The sequence below is a fragment of the Ambystoma mexicanum genome, chromosome 9 (assembly GCF_040938575.1).
Source record: "Ambystoma mexicanum isolate Mex_15411 chromosome 9, UKY_AmexF1_1, whole genome shotgun sequence".
In the NCBI taxonomy this organism is placed as follows: Eukaryota; Metazoa; Chordata; class Amphibia; order Caudata; family Ambystomatidae; genus Ambystoma; species Ambystoma mexicanum.
The window spans coordinates 1,262,275,992-1,262,294,668 of NC_090931.1; the positions used below are offsets into that span (position 1 = coordinate 1,262,275,992).

General features: G+C 46.0%; 1 long non-coding RNA gene across 1 annotated transcript in view; it reads left to right on the top strand.

The window, feature by feature from the left end:
- LOC138489041 (uncharacterized) overlaps positions 1 to 18,677 on the top strand; it is a 262,875-nt gene that overhangs the window by 59,921 nt on the left and 184,277 nt on the right. The window contains exon 2 of the long non-coding RNA XR_011274746.1: positions 974 to 1,034. This is a non-coding gene — a long non-coding RNA (uncharacterized lncRNA). The remainder of the gene's footprint in view (positions 1 to 973; positions 1,035 to 18,677) is intronic.

An 18,677-nucleotide genomic window follows, 5' to 3' on the forward strand; every position in this document is an offset into this window, starting at 1 on the left:
AATAGTTTTACAACGGTAGCGGGCGCCCCTCTCTCGAAAGAACAGACTTGATAACCTGTTCAGTGGTTATTAACCACTTGAGAGTTCGCAGCCACTGCTTTTACTCACTGTGCCTTTCACAGATGGGAAATATCCATTTGCATATCAGTCTTTGTCCTGCCCAGGGGCAGTCCAGCACCGAAATGCAATGGCAACTCCAACCTGAACGAGAGTACCACCAGCAACCCCATACACGTGTTTCACCCTTGTTGGGGATCATCAGTGGCACAGTGAGTAAAAGCAGTGGCTGCGAACTCTCAAGTGCTACCTTTTTTGTATTTTTGAAAGGAACTTGGGGTTGGTCACCCTGGGTTACCTGGGGGCAACCAGACGTGGACTCCCTGCTCACTGTGCTTAGAGAGGCTCAGCTTCACCTCACTGATGATGCCCAACAAGGCTGAAACACGTGTATGGGGTTGCTGATGGTACTCTTGTTCAGAGAGGAATTGCCATAGCATTTCGGTGCTGGACTGCCCTTGTGGGCGGGACAAAGACTGATATGCAAATGGATATTTCCCATCTGTGAAGGTACAGTGAGCAAAAAGCAATGGCTGTGAACTCTCAATGTGGTTAATAACCACTGAACAGGTTATCATGCCTTGTTCTTTCGATTGAGGGGCGCCTGCTACCTTTTTTGTACATTTAGATTTCATTTAAATTTTGAATTTTGTTCTTTATTTTTCCAACATTAACACAATGTTTGATGTACTTACATTTATGACAGGACCATATGACACCATTGAAGGGGATCAGGGGTATGATATTTTTATTATCACTTTGATGTTGAAAGGTATCAAAAAAGTAATGAACACTGTCAATGTGCAACATGTGTTTTCTCTCCATAATTTGAATTTAAAGGTATAGCATCAAGGATTTGAGCATACTTTTTTAATTTAGCTTGTGTTTACTTATCTATTCACTTCTTGTCCTTAAGGAGGATAATGTGATGGGCAGTCTTCGTCAGAGTCTTGTACAACACCACTCAAGGAGAACAGGTATGTTGCTAGTGTTTTCTTAGTGAATATCCAAGGGTAGGTTTTATAAGCTTGTGAACAGCAACCATATCACATGTGAAAGTGACTACTCTCATCATATGCAGATTACAATACATATCAATTAGCTTTTTGACTAGTACAATAGTGTGCCTTTTTTCACTTCCTTATATTTTCTTATTCCAAAGGAGTATTCTTTTTTGTTGACTCTGAAGCTAGCACCATATGATGCAACCCAGAGGACAAGTATGCCAGGTGTATGGAATTTGTTTTTTTTAGGTGGAGCTTTATACACAGATATATTTTGATGTCACAGTTGTCTGTGTAGGCCCATTTGGATGTACAGTGTCGTGCCTGGTACTTGTGTCCTTATGCTTCCTTTATATCAAAGTGCAAGTTCATTCCTTTTACAGCTGGATCAGAACGTGATGGCAAGTATTGATTCAGGATCACATGAGAAAACAAAAGTAGCCCAGTTGTGACATTTGTGACAAGAAGGATTAAGAACCCCTCTCCACAGGCAGTGGTAGGTACCAGGAGAGACCCAGATCCTGCTGTGAAGGACCCTACAGATCCCTCACTAAACCCTTGCCTAAAGTCTCCTCTCAGGTGGCCAGGGAAAGGCAACGCTTCCTGATCCTGACCTTGAGGGTGGTGTACTGTGGAAGGATCACCTGGGAGGAGACAAGTCCCAGGGTGGTGAGGAGATCCCACGGGATGAGACACAGTAGTTGTCCTTTAAAAGAAAGGGAGATCCTTTTAAAGCTGCCAGAACAGGTAATTACATATTGTCATTATGATGTATCTGTTAGACCTTGATCGTTGTGCAGATATGTGAGACCTCCGTCCCCAACTGTCACACAGGGAGATATAATATTACTCCCTATATAACCCTTGAGGCCACAGGTGGAGAGATCCGACGCCGCCGAGTGCTGGAAACCCCAGGGAAGCTGAAAAGAAACATAGGTTAAATACCAGGCAAGCAGGAATAACTCGTGCAAAGGTAGGTAAAACAAGAGACCTTACCAAGTGTTGTCAGAAGTACTGAGGGAAACCTAGGGGTGTGGAAGGGTTCCAGGACTCACGTAGACAGGTTTCAAGATGCCACGGAAGCAGCCGGAAAGAAACCCCACCTGGGCTCGTTCCTGGAGCAGGTTACTTGGTACTTGGCAAGAGCACGTGATAGCAGGAGAGTCCGTAGAATTCTGAGTCAGTAGGACGAAGGCCAGGGGCGATCCAAAAAGCAAGTCCATATAACGGTCCGAGGTCGGCAGGTAAATAGCAAGTTCAAAGTTCCAATTCAAAGCCAAGGGTAATCCAAACACAATCCGTGGGACGAAGCCGGGTACAGGTTCCAAGAGCAAAACACAGGAAGCAAGAGAGCCAAACAGAGTTTCCGAAGAAAAAACAGCTGTGAAGCGCAGTACGAAAGCAAATTACAGCTTTTGTACTGAACGCTTCCTGGTCACGTGAAGTGAGGACGTGTCACGTGACCGAGACTCTGGGTCACGTGGATGGATGGAAACGGCAACGCTACGAGTATGCGTTCCTCGAAGCGTGCTGCTTCCTAGTCTCCAGGGCAACTGCCAATGAAGAAAAGGTTGTAGGCGTGAATGCAGGGTGCAAACCTTGGGCCAATATTGCGCCCGTCCGCGGGCAAAACCGGATTGCCAACGTGAGCCCCCGGAAACCATGAGAGTTACGTGAAGTGAGTTGTGGGGGTTGTGGGGTCAGTCAGGCTGAAGGGGACCTGGGTTCACTAGTGGAATGAGCAGAGGGTATGACAGAGCCCCCCCCAAAGGCCCACAACCACGTGGGCAGGAAGGATGTTCCCGATGGAATCGGGCCACCAAATGGGGGGCCTGGACGTCCGCAGCGGAAACCCAGGACCTCTCTTCCGGACCATAACCCTTCCAGTCTACTAAATACTGCCAGCCACCCCTAAGGATACGGGAACCCAGGATATCAGAAACCTCGAAAACATCAGGGGATCCTAGGGACACCGGGGCCGGAGAGGGACGAAGACGGGAAGTGTCCGGACAAGGTTTGAGCAGGGATGTGTGAAAGACGGGATGTATGCGCCAAGAGGACGGAAGAACCAAACGGTAAGCCACGGGATTGATGACTCGGGAAACCACATAGGGACCAATGAAACGGGGCAGCAGCTTCCGACAACCCGCCAGGCGAAGGTGACGGGTGGACAACCATACCCGGGATCCCACAGAGTGTACTGGGGCCGGGTCGCGTTTAGCGTCTGCCCGGGACTTCATTGATGCCTGCGCCTCTCTGAGGTGAGTGATGGTGTGTGCATGAATGGAGGACATATCCCGAATGCAGGTAGCAGCGGCCGGATTGACCGCCGAAGATATATCGGGGACGGGATAAACCCGCAGATTCTGGCCATACAAAGCATAAAAAGGTGAGGAACCGGTGGAAGCATGGACAGCATTGTTGTAGGCAAACTCGGCAAACCGGAGGGCCTGCAACCAGTTTGGCTGTAGTTGCAGAGTCAAACAACGCAGGTACTGTTCCATTGACTGGTTCGTCCTTTCGGTCTGACCATCGGTTTCTGGGTGGTAGGCAGAGGAGTAGCGTGTGTCAATACCGAGAAGGCCGGTCAGGGCACGCCAAAAACGGGACTTAAACTGGGAATCCCTATCCGAAATGAGTATCGATGGCAGGTCAAAAAAACAAAAAACGGACTCAAAAAAGAGGTTCGCTAATTTAGGGGCTGAGGGAATGCCCTGGCAGGGAAGAAAACAGGCCATTTTAGTGAAGGTATCAACCACGACCCAGATAGTGTTGAATCCCCGGACCCTAGGAAGGTCAGTTACCAAATCCATGGTCAGAGTGTGCCAAGGTCTCGGTGGAATGGGTAGCGGTCGTAGGAGGCCCACCGGTTGACCCCTGCGGTGTTTACACTGGGCACACACTGAGCATGTCTGTACGTACTGTACCACGTCCCGCTTAATGGAGGGCCACCAGCACCAGCGTTTCAAGAGGTCCAGGGTACGGTCCTGACCTGGGTGGCCGTTGACAGGGGAGTCGTGGGACCACTCCAGGGCTATAGTTCTGGTTTCGCTGGTGGGTAGGACTAGACAGTTTTGTACATAAGGTAATCCATCATAATATACAGGGTCCCATTCTGATGCCTGATCGGGGTGCTGCAGTACCCAAGTACGGATCGTGTCAAGTAGCGCCAGTGGGGGTGTACAGTTAAAAATAACGTTTCCTTGGTGTAGGAGTGTCTCGGGGAAGACAGGTAGTGCAACCCCCCCAGGAGAACGAGACAGCGCGTCAGCCTTGCCGTGAGCCATGCCAGAGCGATGCCTGATTTGGAAGACGAAGGCTGCAAAAAACTGATGCCACCTAACCTGTCTGCTATTCACACACTTAAGGGAGGCTAAGTCTTGCAGATTCTGATGGTCGGTAAACACAGTGGTCTTATGCTTCGCCCCAGGAGGTGGTGTCGCCAAACTCGAAAGGCGTCCATAACTGCCAGGAGCTCCTTTTCGGTGACAGTGTAATGGGCTTCCGAGGAGCTAAACTTACGGGAGTGGTAGGCCACGGGATGCAAACGACCAGTGGAGGCACAGGTTTGTGACAGAACTGCCCCTAGAGCAAATGAGGAGGCGTCTGCCTCGACAATGAATGGACGTTCGGAATGGGGATATTGCAATACGGGAGCGGTAGTAAAGGCCGTCTTTACATCCTCAAAGGCCTTTTGGTGTACCTCTGTCCAGACGAAAGGAGTGTGAGGGCTCGTAAGGGACATAAGCGGTGACACTATGGAAGAGAACCCAGAGATAAAGCGGCGATAGAACCACCAGGTGTGATGTTGAACCCCAGGAATTCAATGTTATCTATGTGAAACTGGCATTTCTCAGGTTTAGCGAATAGGGAGTGTTTCCTCAAGCGAGAGAGCACTTCTCGGACGTGTTGTACGTGTTTTTCCAGACTACGCGAAAAGATGAGTATATCATATAAATATACTACAACGAACACGTCCAGTATATCACAAAAAACATCATTCATGAAATGCTGGAACGTGGCCGGGGCATTGTAGAGCCCGAAAGGCATGACAGTGCATTCGAAAAGACCATATCGTGTACAGAAGGTGGTTTTCCACTCGTCCCCTTTGCGCATTCGGGCGAGGTTATACGCCCCCGTAGACCCAGTTTGGAAAAAACGGAAGCATTGGTTAGGCGGTCCAATAAGGGAGAGATAAGTGGTATGGGATACCGATTCTTAACCGTAATGGCATTGAGACGCCGGTAGTCCACACAGGGACGAAGATCGCCCTCCTTCTTCGGGACGAAGAAGATTGGACTGGCAGCTGATGATTTGGAAGGTCTAATATGGCCCAAACGTAGGGATTTCGTAATATAGTCCTTAAGGGCTTGATCCTCGGATGGGGACAGAGAATAGATACGAGCTACAGGTACTGGGATCCCAGGGGTTAGATCAATGGGACAGTCATAGGGGCAATGCGGGGGAAGAACCTCAGAAGAACCCTGGTCAAAGACTTCAGCATAATCATGGTATACCGCGGGGACATTAGCGGCAACCATGCCCACTATATGTGGAGATTCGAGGTCGTCTGCCACCCTGAGATGGGCGATAGCCCCTGATACTGACGCAGGTGTTCCTTCCTCTCTGACCATAGGGAGGCAGTAGTTCTGGCATAGCTCCGACTCGAAGTGCTCCTGACCCGTTCCCCAATTGATATGAGGGTTATGGTCCCGTAACCAGGGTATCCCTAGTATCAGCCCAAACTGGGGCATGGCGATCAAATCGAAATGAATGGTTTCACTGTGCACGGACTGGATTGTTAACATCAGTGGTGCTGTTTGTTGTTTGATGGGACCGGAGGTCAATGCAGTTCCATCGACTGCTTGTACAGGTTCTGGTCGGATTTTGTTAACTAAAGGTAGGTTCAGTGTTCGGGCTAGGGTGATATCAATGTAATTACCCGTGGCTCCTGAATCGATAATGATAGTGACTGGATGGATGGTGCCAGGGGTAGGCTGAAGAGTGGCCTGTACCTGAATGGGCCTAACACGGCCAAATGCGGGAACAGAGTCTGGGGTCTGACAGAGAGCGCTCGATCCAGGCCCCAATTCTAGGGTCGAGCTGTGTGAAAAACCTGAGTCTTTGGTCTAGGTCGACGGGGACATTCTTTAACAAAGTGACCGTTTAAGCCACAATAGAAACAGGCATTATCTGTTCTCCTCCTCTCTCTTTCCCTTGAAGTAATAGGGAACCTAACCCCTCCGATCTGCATGGGTTCCCCGGAGGCATCAGAAGAGGACGCGAGTGTGGGTGTACCTGAGGGGAAGGGAGACCCAGCCTGGGCCCTCCATTCAGAACGTCGAGCGTCCACTTGGAGAGTCAAATCAACCAGATCAGGAAATTGGGTAGGCAAGGATGGGACCTTTATTATTTAAACGCCGGTAAAAGACAACTGATTTCTTATTCTCCGGCCATGATGTTTCCGCCACTAGTTGATTAAATCGAGTGATGTATTCGATAAGAGACCCTCTGCCTTGAGTGAGTTCAAACAGTTCTAGGTCATGAGACTGCGCCTTGTGTCTGGTATCGAACACACGTGACATTTCAGTTATCAAGAGATCGAAATCGTAGAGGGCGGGGTGGTTGGTTTATAACAGAGGGTTGGCCCATGTAGCAGCTATGCCGGACAAGTGTGAAAGGATAAATGCCGCCTTTGTAGTGGGATCGGGGAAAGCAAGGGGTCTGCATAGAAAGTGCAACTTACATTGATTAAGGAACGTTCTGAACTTCCCAGGGTCTCCCTGGAACCTTTCGGGGGCTGCCAAGGGAAAGGGGGAAGGTAGCACTACAGGAACGGGATTCGGAAACGGCAACGCTACGAGGATGCGTTCCTCGAAGCGTGCTGCTTCCTAGTCTCCAAGGCAACTGCCAATGAAGAAAAGGTCGTAGGCGTGAATGCAGGGTGCAAACCTTGGGCCGATGTTGCGCCCGTCCGCGGGCAAAACCGGATTGCCAACATGAGCCCCGGAAACCATGAGAGTTACGTGAAGTGAGTTGTCAGTCGGGCTGAAGGGGACCTGGGTTCACTAGTGGAATGAGCAGAGGGTATGACAGTATCTGAAGCACATATACGATATGTGGCTATGAACCCAAATGCCTTTAAACCTGAAGAGACCTTATGGCCCTCATTACGAGTTTGGAGGTAGCCATGGTGCTATTAGTGCCATGGCTGCCTCCAAATTCGGGCCCGGTTTCCTTGAATGAGGAATTCCAACCTTGGAGGACCCGGTAATTCCTCATTCAAAAAACCCATCCCTATTCCCATTTGAGCCCCCATAGGGCTCAATGGGAAGGGAGCTAATAATGGGCCCATTAATAACGGGCCCGTTATTAGCTCCCTGGTCCCCTTGCGGGACCCGCAAAGGACGTCTGGTCTGACCAGACGTTCAGAGCCGGTCCCACAAGAGAACCTCGTAATAGGGCAGAATGGGTTTACCGTCACCGGCAACATTACTGGCGCCGTTAAACCCATTCCTTCCACCTTGTAATGAGGCCCAATGTAAGGTATTTCAGGATAAAAATCCTCCCTACTCCCAAGGGTATAATGGAAAGGAATTTAGAAATATTGCCTTAAATACACTGTCTTCCTCTGTAACAACAAATTCTAATGGTTTATCCTTCAGTGACTCTAAGTGAAATAAATCTACCCTTAAAACCCAGAAGTTACTAAAAAGAACTAACTTTGTTGTTGGGACTACAAGTCTCATAATCTAATAAGTACTGGGACGAGGAAGAGGGCTGAAGAGTAATGCTGTAGTAGCAGTCAGGCAACTAAGCCTAATTTCCAACACCTGAAGGAACCTGAGAGGCATAAAAGGCCCCCTCAGGTGCACGTAATAAGATGCAGCTGAAACTGTGGCTGGAGTGTATGCAGCAGAGAAGAGGCAGAAGGAAGAAGGCACAGTGTTGGAAATCCAGGCAGAAGTGGGAGAGCCAAAGGGACACCAGAACTTTGATGCAGCAGATTTCACCTGCTTGTTCTGTGAGGGTCCTCTTCCCCTAAACTCCGAAGTGCAGAGGCAGCACAGCGGAAAGCATGCAGGAAGGCTGCCTTTCCCCATGTGAGCCTAATTGCAAAGATTGCGCAGCAAGAAGCATGGCAGAGACCATGGTGAGCAGCTGTTGTGAAGCTGTGGGTCTCAGGAGGGGGAGGGGTTCCTTAATTGAGTGGCCAGACCGGAGATGCCATCATTGAAGAAGAGTATGGGTCCCAAGTGAAGCCAGAAGTAGTAGACGTTGTGCAACACCTGGAGAAAGGAACACAGAGCCAGTGAGTCAAACTTGGCATTCTGATTCCTAGCGCGAGCAATGCCGGTATCAGTATCCAGCTTAATATTCACTTGCGTAAGTGCAGAAGCCAGCTAAAGTTGTTTGTTGAGTTCTTAACAATGGGACAATTGAAATCTAGCACTTGCATGTGATCGGGTATATTCTCTTTCACATGTGTAAAGAGCAAACACTATGGAAAGCAATTGTGAAACCTCTAAACCTTTTAAAACCTATGAAGAAGTGGCCGCGTGTACCTAACTATGAAGAGCAAATGCGACGAAAAGCAATTGTTAAACCATTAAACCTTATAAAACTTATCAAGTGATCGCATGTGTCTAATTTTGCTTGTCAAAGGGAGAGTGAACTCTGAATCCTTATTCACGTGAACAACAATCGCTCACACAAATAAGTCAAGTGTTCAAACATTATATATGAAGTTGGAGAGAACAAGCATTGCCCAAGCCAAGTGTGTTCCCCAATTGAGACTGAAACCAGCCTTCCCAAAGCCAGAGACCTGTTTAAACAACACAGTGAGTCAAATAGAGTTTCCTTAGTGCCTAAGATACAAGTGTATAAGTATTACCTGAAGCCAAGAGAGTGGCGCCAAAGCTTCTGCATAATTATTCTGGCTAACAGTTGGCAGAGGGATTAAGGAAAGGTTTGGGAAGGGAAACGTGCTACTTATAAGTATTCTTTGAGGGAATCATCCCAACAAACATATATTGCCAAAGACTGTAGAAGGAAGCGAGGAGTATGTCATATAGGCAATTAGAGGTTGTTGTTGTTTGCAGATAGACAAGAAAGGTAATGAGGCTGCCCCTTTGGAAAAGGGATATTTAGAGGAAGAATGCCTTGCCTCCTTGAAGGTGTTGAAGTACCTAAAAGTGAATCTTGTCATAACTAAAACCTCTTTAAAGTCACTGAAGCTGTAGTGGTGACACAAAGTACTGCAGCTGTGGTGGTGTATTTGGTTGTCAGTAAATGCAAGACTTCAGTAGCACAAATGAAGTGGAATACTATCAGGCAAAGGAGTATGACCTCATGGTAAACTATTGTGAAGTTGAAGTTGTTGAAGTGGAAGTAGAAGTGCTGTGAAGTCATCCTAACAAAGATACCTACTGTGAATCCTAATCTTGTAAAGAGAGACATAACAACTCTTAACCAAGAACTGCATTTCCCTAACATTTGCAGAAGTTGTATTTCCTTTGAATTGTGATAATTCTTCTTGGACAACTGGAAGTTGTGGAAAAGCATTGTGGCTAGGAGTAACATTGATGCTATTTTGATGAAGCGGAACATTTTATCAACAAGAGGACAAGCTTTGCTGTTGTTGCAACTTTGGTTAACACAACCTTACCTTGACATTGAAATATCAAGAACTGAATTGAGACTGTATTACCTACATGAATGTCCTTGTTTCTTTTTGTTGAACATTGGAGCTGAATTTACCATGAATCCTGAGGAAGGGAGCTCAACCAGGTCACTAAAAAGTAATCAATTAACACTGAATATAATTGTTATTTGAATTGTCATATATTTAAATTGCCATATATTTTCCTTGTGTGTTCGATGTTTAAGTCTGAAGGCCATATCCTGTGTTAGAGTGTTTCCCTTTAGTTTTGTTAGGCAGGGAAATCTTTGTCAGAGTAGGGATAGTGAGGTGTTTGATAATATTTATAATTGAATAAAATTGCATATTATGAACAATCATCCAAAGGTTGTCCACCTCGCTTTGCTGACCCCTCGCACAGCTCCCACATTTAGGGCAAAGGATCCAACTTCTATTCCCCCCTCTTGTGCCAGCATGTTTTTGTGCAAACCACATTTGTCTCAAGCCTTGCTCCAATATCGGATACCTGCAAGTGTCTCTCTGTTCAATCTACAGACACATCAACCAGTCTCAATGAAAAGAAGAAACTCCAAAGAGGGAAAGCAAATCCAGCTCCCCGTGACCATGCGCGAAACTTCAATCTTGGCAGCCACACTGAGGGGGAGACCCAAATATAGAAACAGTAGTGAATTGGCAAATGTGCTCCGCTAACTAGACCACCAAAGACTAAAGGCGGAGAAGTTTCAACCCTCCCAATGAAACGTACCTTGGGACGCTTGGAACAGGGTTCCGTAACACGAACACTTACCTTACCAGGCTACTGTAACTGTTCCGTTGCAGCCTTGTGTGAGGATTGTGGGTGGGGCTTAGCCAACTACTTATGGCTTTTCACGTCACACACATGCAAGGGGTGTGGAAGACAAGGCTAGCTTGGCCAGTGTGAGGGGTCAGCAATGTGAGACTGAAGACTTTGTTTAGTTTTCTCAAGGCTCAACATTTTATTTAAAAGCAAAATAAACAATAAACCCTAACTAAACCTACTCTACAAGTGCATTCCCTACCTAGTCCAGCACCTAAGGGGAAATCTCCTAGCATTAACAACACTAACCCTCACACTAAACAACATAAACATTTAAAGAAACAAAAACAACATAAATAAAAGGTTACCAAACAACCAGTGTCTTGGATGACTTCTACTTGTCCTGGGCAGATCTTGCTGCCCCAGGAATGTCCCAAAGTCAATCCTTCCAAGGAAAAGAAAAGTCTTGAAAAGTTCCAAAGAAACTAAAGTTCACACAAATAGAAATTCACTGGTAACATTTCTTCTTCGCTTGAGGAAAATATTCCCCTTTCCAAGTTCCTTCCAGGAAAGAGTGAACAAATTTGAATATGAAAGTATGAAAGTGCCACTTCTGCTTAACAACTCTTCTACTTGCAACTTCGGTGGTGTCTGTTATACACAGTTTGGCAAGGATGCTTCTGCTTAAGGTTTGCTCTCTCTCTAGTAACTCCCTTAATGAAACTGTGCGAGCAGACTCCCTTGACCCACAGTTGACTTTTGCTTATACTACATTCAACTACTACAGTTCTGACAATTGTATCGGCAACCACAGTTCTGTTGCTGCTACTACAATTTATAGGGTTAGGCAACTTTCATAAGACTTCTTCAACGTCTACAGATAGGCATGGCACTCTTCTCTCTTGTGTGGTAAGAGATGGTAGCCTCTTTGCCTTCCTTCTGCCTTGTATCTACTAACCACAGTTATTTAGAACAAGTACCCAGCTCCCTTCCTTAGCTTTATTGACACTTCTCTGAGGTAACACAGCTTCATCAACTCTTAAACAACCGTGTTCAATTCTTAAATGAGCTGAATATGCTGTAATAGGGTTGAGTGTATTGGTTTAGACAATACTTGTTTGTTGCTCAACTTCCACCACTTCTATAACTTCTGCTTCATTGTTCGGGATGGTACAAGCAGTCACTTTTCTAATTAAAATGAAATTAAGCACAAGCAATTTTGTTTTACCTTTGAACTGCCTCTTCAAAAGCTGCTGGTTCCCATTTTTCGGTCAGCTTCTAGCCTCCAAGGTACTCGAGAAAACAACGTATCCTGCGTGACTTCTTCAGATGTTATAACTGTGCTTGTAATGTTTCGGGAGAGTCAATTAAGATTCAGTAGGTTTAGTGGCAGCGTTCTCTGTGTTAACAAGAGGCAAGCGACCGCTCGGCAGCTTTGTTAATTTCACTGCGTGTTACATTTCCCTTGTTAATATGACTTCCCACTGCTACCAACAACTTTATTGTTCACTTGATTATGCATGCGAGTGATAATAAAGCTGGCTAGTCTAACCAGCAAGGCATTTTGGTTGATTTGGAGTATAGATCTTCTATTTCCCGACTCCACAATCACTGCTACTGCGGACTGCTTCTGCTTCCCGGCTCGGTTTCTTCAACTACTACTGCTGCAGGCCCTCTTGGCATCCAAACCCCTCTGCTGCTCGGGTGTCTCTGATCTGGCCTCATCAAAGAAGAGGCTTCCACTCTCCAGTTTCCCTCGGCTTGCTTCTGCACACAGGCCTTGGGTGAATACACAACTTCAGCTCTGTATTCACAGCAATTAGGCGCACCTGGAAACAGTGCCTGTTTCTTCAATTATCTTCCAATGCTGCCACAACCAGACAAGGTTTGTGAGGACATGACCAGTTCAGAGCTTGCAGGTGAAATCTGCTCTTCCTCTGCACCGGCAACCCTTCTGTGGTCACACTTCCTTGTGAACTGCCAGCTTTGTTCTCTGCTTCTTCTGCTACTGCGGACCTTCCAGCTCTGACACCAGCTTCTTTCTCCTGCTCCTCCCTGCAGCAGCCTTTTATGCCCACTCAGGCAGGTTAATTGGTTTCAGGTACAGGCCTTTAGAACTCATTGCCTGACATTGCCTGACCTTGCCAAGAGCTATTAGACTTGCCTGCCTGACCTGAGCTCCTGTATGCCTTTTTAGCCCTCTTCTGTAGTGCATTGTAGAAAGTTTCAATTTCTATACATCTTTGGAATGAAAAAAGGCCATCAAAAGGGCGGGGTTATAGGGACAGTTAAAAAGGGGTTCCTCCCAGTCTTCCTGGTCTGACCCCCCCCCATGTCCCCCTCCTGCAGTGCACCACCCACAGGGTAGGGATCAGAGAGCACCTGCCTTCCCCATGCCACATGAGAAGGGTCCCAGACCAGTTGCATGGGGGGAATCCCATCGGATTCACCACACCAGGCAAAGAGGACCAATCCCAGGAGGGAGAGACGAATGGGAAACCAGCAGAAGCAAGGAAGGAGTGGTGCAATACCTGGAGCAGGTGAGTTATTGGCTGGAAAATTGAAGGGGTACTGCGATGTGAGTGCATGTTTGTGTGAAAAGTGTTTGTTAGAAAAGCAGTGTAAGGAATGACTGAAGCGTATGGTATGGAGTGACTGCAGTGAGTGGAAGGTGCATGGTTGAGTAGTTGTAGTTTTGCAGGAGATGCAGTAGTTTTGAAGGAGGAGTAGCGGTTTGGAGGGTGGTAGAAGTCTGAAAGGGAATAGCAGCGTACAGGACAGAAGAGTAACATTAAAGGGTGGAGGCAAGAACTAGGAGGAATGAGAATATCAAAGGGACAGGAGATTGGATGGAGCAGGGAGGAGGAGTGGGATAAGAGGAAAGGGAGAGGGTGAGCATGACCGTTACCGGGTTAGACGGAGTCTGCATCAAGCAGGGTATTTGTAAGGCACAATTTCCAAATCCAAGTAGAACACTATCCACTGGATAGTGCAGGAAAAGATAGGAAGTCCCTGAGGGAGTTTAGAGAGATTAAGCGTTCTGCCTTTGGGTCCTCAGATCTAACTGGAGACAGAATTAGTACGGGTCATCCTTTTATATTTGCTAACTTGGGGGTCAGAGACACCTGGGTTAGGGTGGCAGTTCAATATCAGATGAGAGAGAGATGAACAGCCATAGTGCCCCCAGAAACCTCAATAAAAACCATGGAACCACCTCTGAGACTTGGAGTGATTGTTGTGCCATCTCTGACACATTATGACATGCATGTTATATTTGTTATTCTTTTCAGAATGTTATGTTCAATGGAATATTAAATGTGTATAAATTAATAATTTGAAGTGGATTGAGAAAACCGTAAAAAAGATAATGATAAAATGCCACACAGAATTAAATGTTCAATTTAATGTCATTGGTACGTATACAAAGTGCGTTGTATTGCTATCTTTGCATTATTGTCATTGTCCTTTTGTAGCATGAAACAGACAAGGGCATTGGATAGCTTACTGTTACCTCTCGCATCAAAGGTCATGCATATAGCATTCATGAAAATATTCAACTGTAATTCACTTTCTCTTTTCAATAATGACTATTAAAATGTGTTCGAAATCAAGACTTTGCATTGCTATCTTTAGAACTTTTACAGTTTTCCCGGACCCACCATGCTACATTTGTTTTTCAATATCAATAATAAGACTTTGAATACATTTAATGTAATTAGTAAACAAAGAATAGAATATATTAAAAGAAAGGAGATTAGATATTTAGACACCTCAGTCAGTTCCCTTACGCAAATACATTGTAAACCATTGCCAATAAATCCAGTCATAGTAAAATAGATCTACAATCCACATCTTTTGGTCGGATCTCAGCCACAATAGTATGTGCTTAAGTCCTTTAATGTGGACTTAATGCAGAGCCAAAGCCTCATGAGATGGTAGATGTGACCATTGTCATTACCATCCATGAAGGTCTGCCACAGTGCTTCTGAATTCATAAGGTCCACTTGCCCCAGGCCCAAACCCATTAGGTGGTTTTTCAAAATATTAATCAAGGAACTAAATTCTAGTAAGAGATGTTTATTACTATCTATGCACTGGTCTCCACAGATTCTGCACATCCCATCAGACTTGGGAATGTTTTCTCATACTATGGTGACTTTTAGTGTAGTAGTGATGTTATATTTTAATTTAATGTATTCCCACAAAGAGTCATTTCTCAAGTAAACCTCGATATACAGAGGTAGTGTTTTGCGTTAAAGCATATAGTGAACAAACAGAGTGCTATAATTTTATGTAACAAGGTGAATAGGGGACTGCTCCTTGCAGTAGTCACGCATCATCTCATGAGAAGCCTTTTTAAATGTAATATATCCAGAACGGATATTACTTAGGGTCAAGCGTTCTCCCTAGGTGGTGTATCTCCTGAATATCACTTTGTTAACAATACCTTTCATATACATTTCCCAAAATACAAATGCTTCCATGATGATCCCTGGCAAGGTGTTCGCTGTGGTGTCAGCATATTTCCAGAAGCAACTAAGACAGCAGGAGGTTAAGGTGGCATTCAGTCAACAAATATTATATAGATGTATCCGACCAGTGTATTTTTTGGAAGTCTCAATAGAGCTTTCAAATAGGTACGCTCAAGCCTTCCCAGGTCTGGTCTTAGTTTCAAGACCCAGATTTCCACACCGTAGATTATAATGGGTTTCACCGTGTCTACATATAAGTTATGAACAGCTTTGATGTAGTAGCTCGCGTGTGTTTATGCAAAGACATTAATTGCTCCAATTTGTTGTGCTGCTTTTATCTGTATGCTACCAAGCTGCCTGTGCCATTTTCGCTTGTGATTATCCACGATAATTCTAGGATATTTGTAAGCCTTTACAACCTCAACTCTTTATTTATTCTGAGGAGCCAGGAATGAGACACAGAGACAAAGAACTCATGGTTTTGGCCATAAACCTTTACTGAAACAAAAATGGGTTGGAACACGCCTCACTATCCCTATTCTAGGAGGTATTTCCCTGCCTATAACAAAACTAAGGATCTGTCCGATCTCAACATCTCCAAAACAAAAACTCCTGTCTGAAATACTATCCTGGCCCTCGCACTCTATAAATTAACTGTAATGAAAAGGGCAATGTCTTTGGCCCTGAACAAATGTTCAAAAAGCAAAAGGTTTAACTCCAACACAAACGTTCTAGAAGGATAAAGTTCACAGTTCCGGTGGATTACTCTCTTCCCCTGGATTTCTCTTCACTTTACACTTTTAAGGATGTGAGTTTTCTTTGTGCTTCTTTTGGTCAGCAAAGCATCTTGGCTGTTAGCCTTAATTTTGGTTGGATACCTGGTGTACTCTCCTACCAGATTTCTTCTCCTGTTTAGTATGATTTCAACAAAGTCTTTAGCTATACCTGATGTAGCCTGGACATATTTTTGGGCTTTATTTAACACTCTTGCAACTTGAGTCTGCCTGGTATACTCTCCTGCCAGCTGTGCTTCACAACAGGTATACTCGCCTACCAGGATTTTCTCATATTTTTCACTGTCCAGTTATTTCTCTTTAGGTAATATTGAGTCTCCCATTCTCTCTCGTATACTTCATTTGCTTGAATTTACCTTCGGTGGGGTTGCCAACATGCCTCAGTGACCCAGCTAACCATGGGTGGACTCACTGTTTCTCTGTGGCAGACATTTGTTCTCTCGCGGTAAGCATGCAGCAGCTCTTTGGTGTCCATTCCTTCTTCTGGGATTTGCCGCCTTGGCTTTGTCGCTTCCACATCTCTTGCACGTCCTGCCTGCCAGCTCTGGGTTTCTCCATGTGAGTTTACATATATTTCATAATGTTCTATGAAAGCGTTGTCCTTATCACCCTGGTTATATAGCCTTTGCCCTTCCAAATTTAGATCTGCAGGACCATGACTAGTAGAGTTAATGTAGATATTGTCTTTCTGCATATTTTATGAATTCCAACTGAGTCTGTTCAGGCCTGTGTTAAGAACCACAAAGCCATTAAGATCAAGGGGGTAATTCATAGAATTTCGCGCACAAGTGGCGCACGCGGCTGGTGCACAGTGTGCGCGTGCAAATGTCTGCGCCAGCCACGTGTGCTAAAATCTTTTTCCGCGCACAGCGTATTCATGGATTTTAGCCTCCAAAACCAGCCGTGGCGCAGCGACCCTGCAGCAGTGCAAGTTACGCCCCCAAGAACGCCCTGGCACATGGAAAAGCCATCAAAATCCCCAATCCAGCGCATAGGGCTGCGCTAACCCTGGACCAGTTTACAGGGCTGCCAAACAGCAAACGCCAAGCGGGGAACGTGTATTACTGGGGTTCGCGTGAAGTTTCACACGCGATAGGCCCTGTGCGAGCGGGGTACGTGTATAACTGGGGTTCGCGTGAAGTCTCACATGCGATTGGATCCGGGTACGTGTATTTCGGGGGTGCGCGGTAAGTTTCACACGCGAAAGGGCCTGTGCCAGTGGGGTACTTGTATAACTGGGGTTCGCGTGAAGTTTCACACGCGATTGGAGCAGAGTATGTGTATTACAGGGGTTCACGGGAAGTTTCACACGCGAAAGGGCCTGTGCGAGTGGGGTACGTGTATAACTGGGGTTCGCGGGAAGTTTCACACACGATTGGAGCAGGGTACGTGTATTACAGGGGTTCTTGGGAAGTCTCACACGCGATTTGATCCGGGTACGTGTATTTCGGGGGTGTGCGGGAAGTTTCACACGTGAAAGGGCCTGTGCGAGTGGGGTACGTGTATAACTGGGGTTCGCGGGAAGTCTCACACGCGATTTCAGCAGGGTACGTGTATTTTGGGGGTGCGCGGGAAGTTTCACACGCGAAAGGGCCTTTGCGAGTGAGTTACGCGTATTACTGGGGTTCGCGGGAATTCTCACATGCAATTTCAGCAGGGTACGTGTATTTTGGGGGTGCGCGGAAGTTTCACACGCGAAAGGGCATGTGCGAGTGGGATACGTGTATTACTGGGGTTCGCGGGATGTCTCACACGCGATTTCAGCAGGGTACGTGTATTTCGGGGGTGCGCGGGGAGTCCTACACGTGAATTGGCAGTGTGGGTCCTCCCAGGTGTTCCCTCTACACCCTCCACGGCCCCTGCAGGCAGCCCACACCACAGGGGACTACCCTGCACCCCTGGTCATGTCCTGCAGGCAGCCCATCCACCATGGGCATGCCCCCCCAGCCAAGCAACATGTCAGCTTGCACTACTGATCACCAACGCATGTCCCCCTGCACCCCCACCCCCCAGCAGTCAGAGGCACCTGCCAGCTGGCCCCCACTCATGTCCCCCTGAACCCCCAACCCCCAGCAGTCAGGGGCACCTGCCAGCAGGCCCCCACTCATTTCCCACTTATGTCCCCCCCTACACGAAATAAAGATGCACAGTCATGGCCCACTTCTACACCAAAAAATACCACTTCACGCCACCCCATTCTTGAGACGCAATGATTTCCCAATCCACCCTACACTGACATGCCTATCTCAAGACACAAACCAAAACTCAACTATGTACATCAACACATGTCCATCACACACATACACTGGTTGGCATTGCCTGTGTAAACCCACAATTTCACATGCATCAACCCAATGAGCAAATCCCACACATGGGACTAAAATATGAAAATGTATTATGTACATAAATAAATAAATGAAATGAAAGCATACCAAAATATCAAACATGAAATGAAAAGCATGTGAAAAAGATGAAAGAATGAAAATGATAAGCAATGCAAAGAAATTCGAAGAAAAACAGTCCAAACTCTCCCTCCACCAACGCAAATCCAAAAAAAGGTTAAAGAAAGATATCCATTGTTTCATGTTCATAATGATAAATAAAAATGCGAAATCAATCCATAGTCCAACTATTTACAATACATTGTCCTGAAAAAAAAAACATTACTCCATGTCCATAATGAAAAAAAATATCCAAATGAATCCATGATGTAACTATATACAATCCATTGTCCAAAATAAAAATCCATTAATCCATGTGCAAAAATCCCAAAAATAAATCAATCCATTGTCCAACGATGTAAAGGGTCCATGAGCCCAACTAAACAAAGAAACCTACCTAAGAAACTACCTAAAAATATAACTATATACAAATGTGTGAGGCATTGTCCACTGACCACAAATAAAAGGA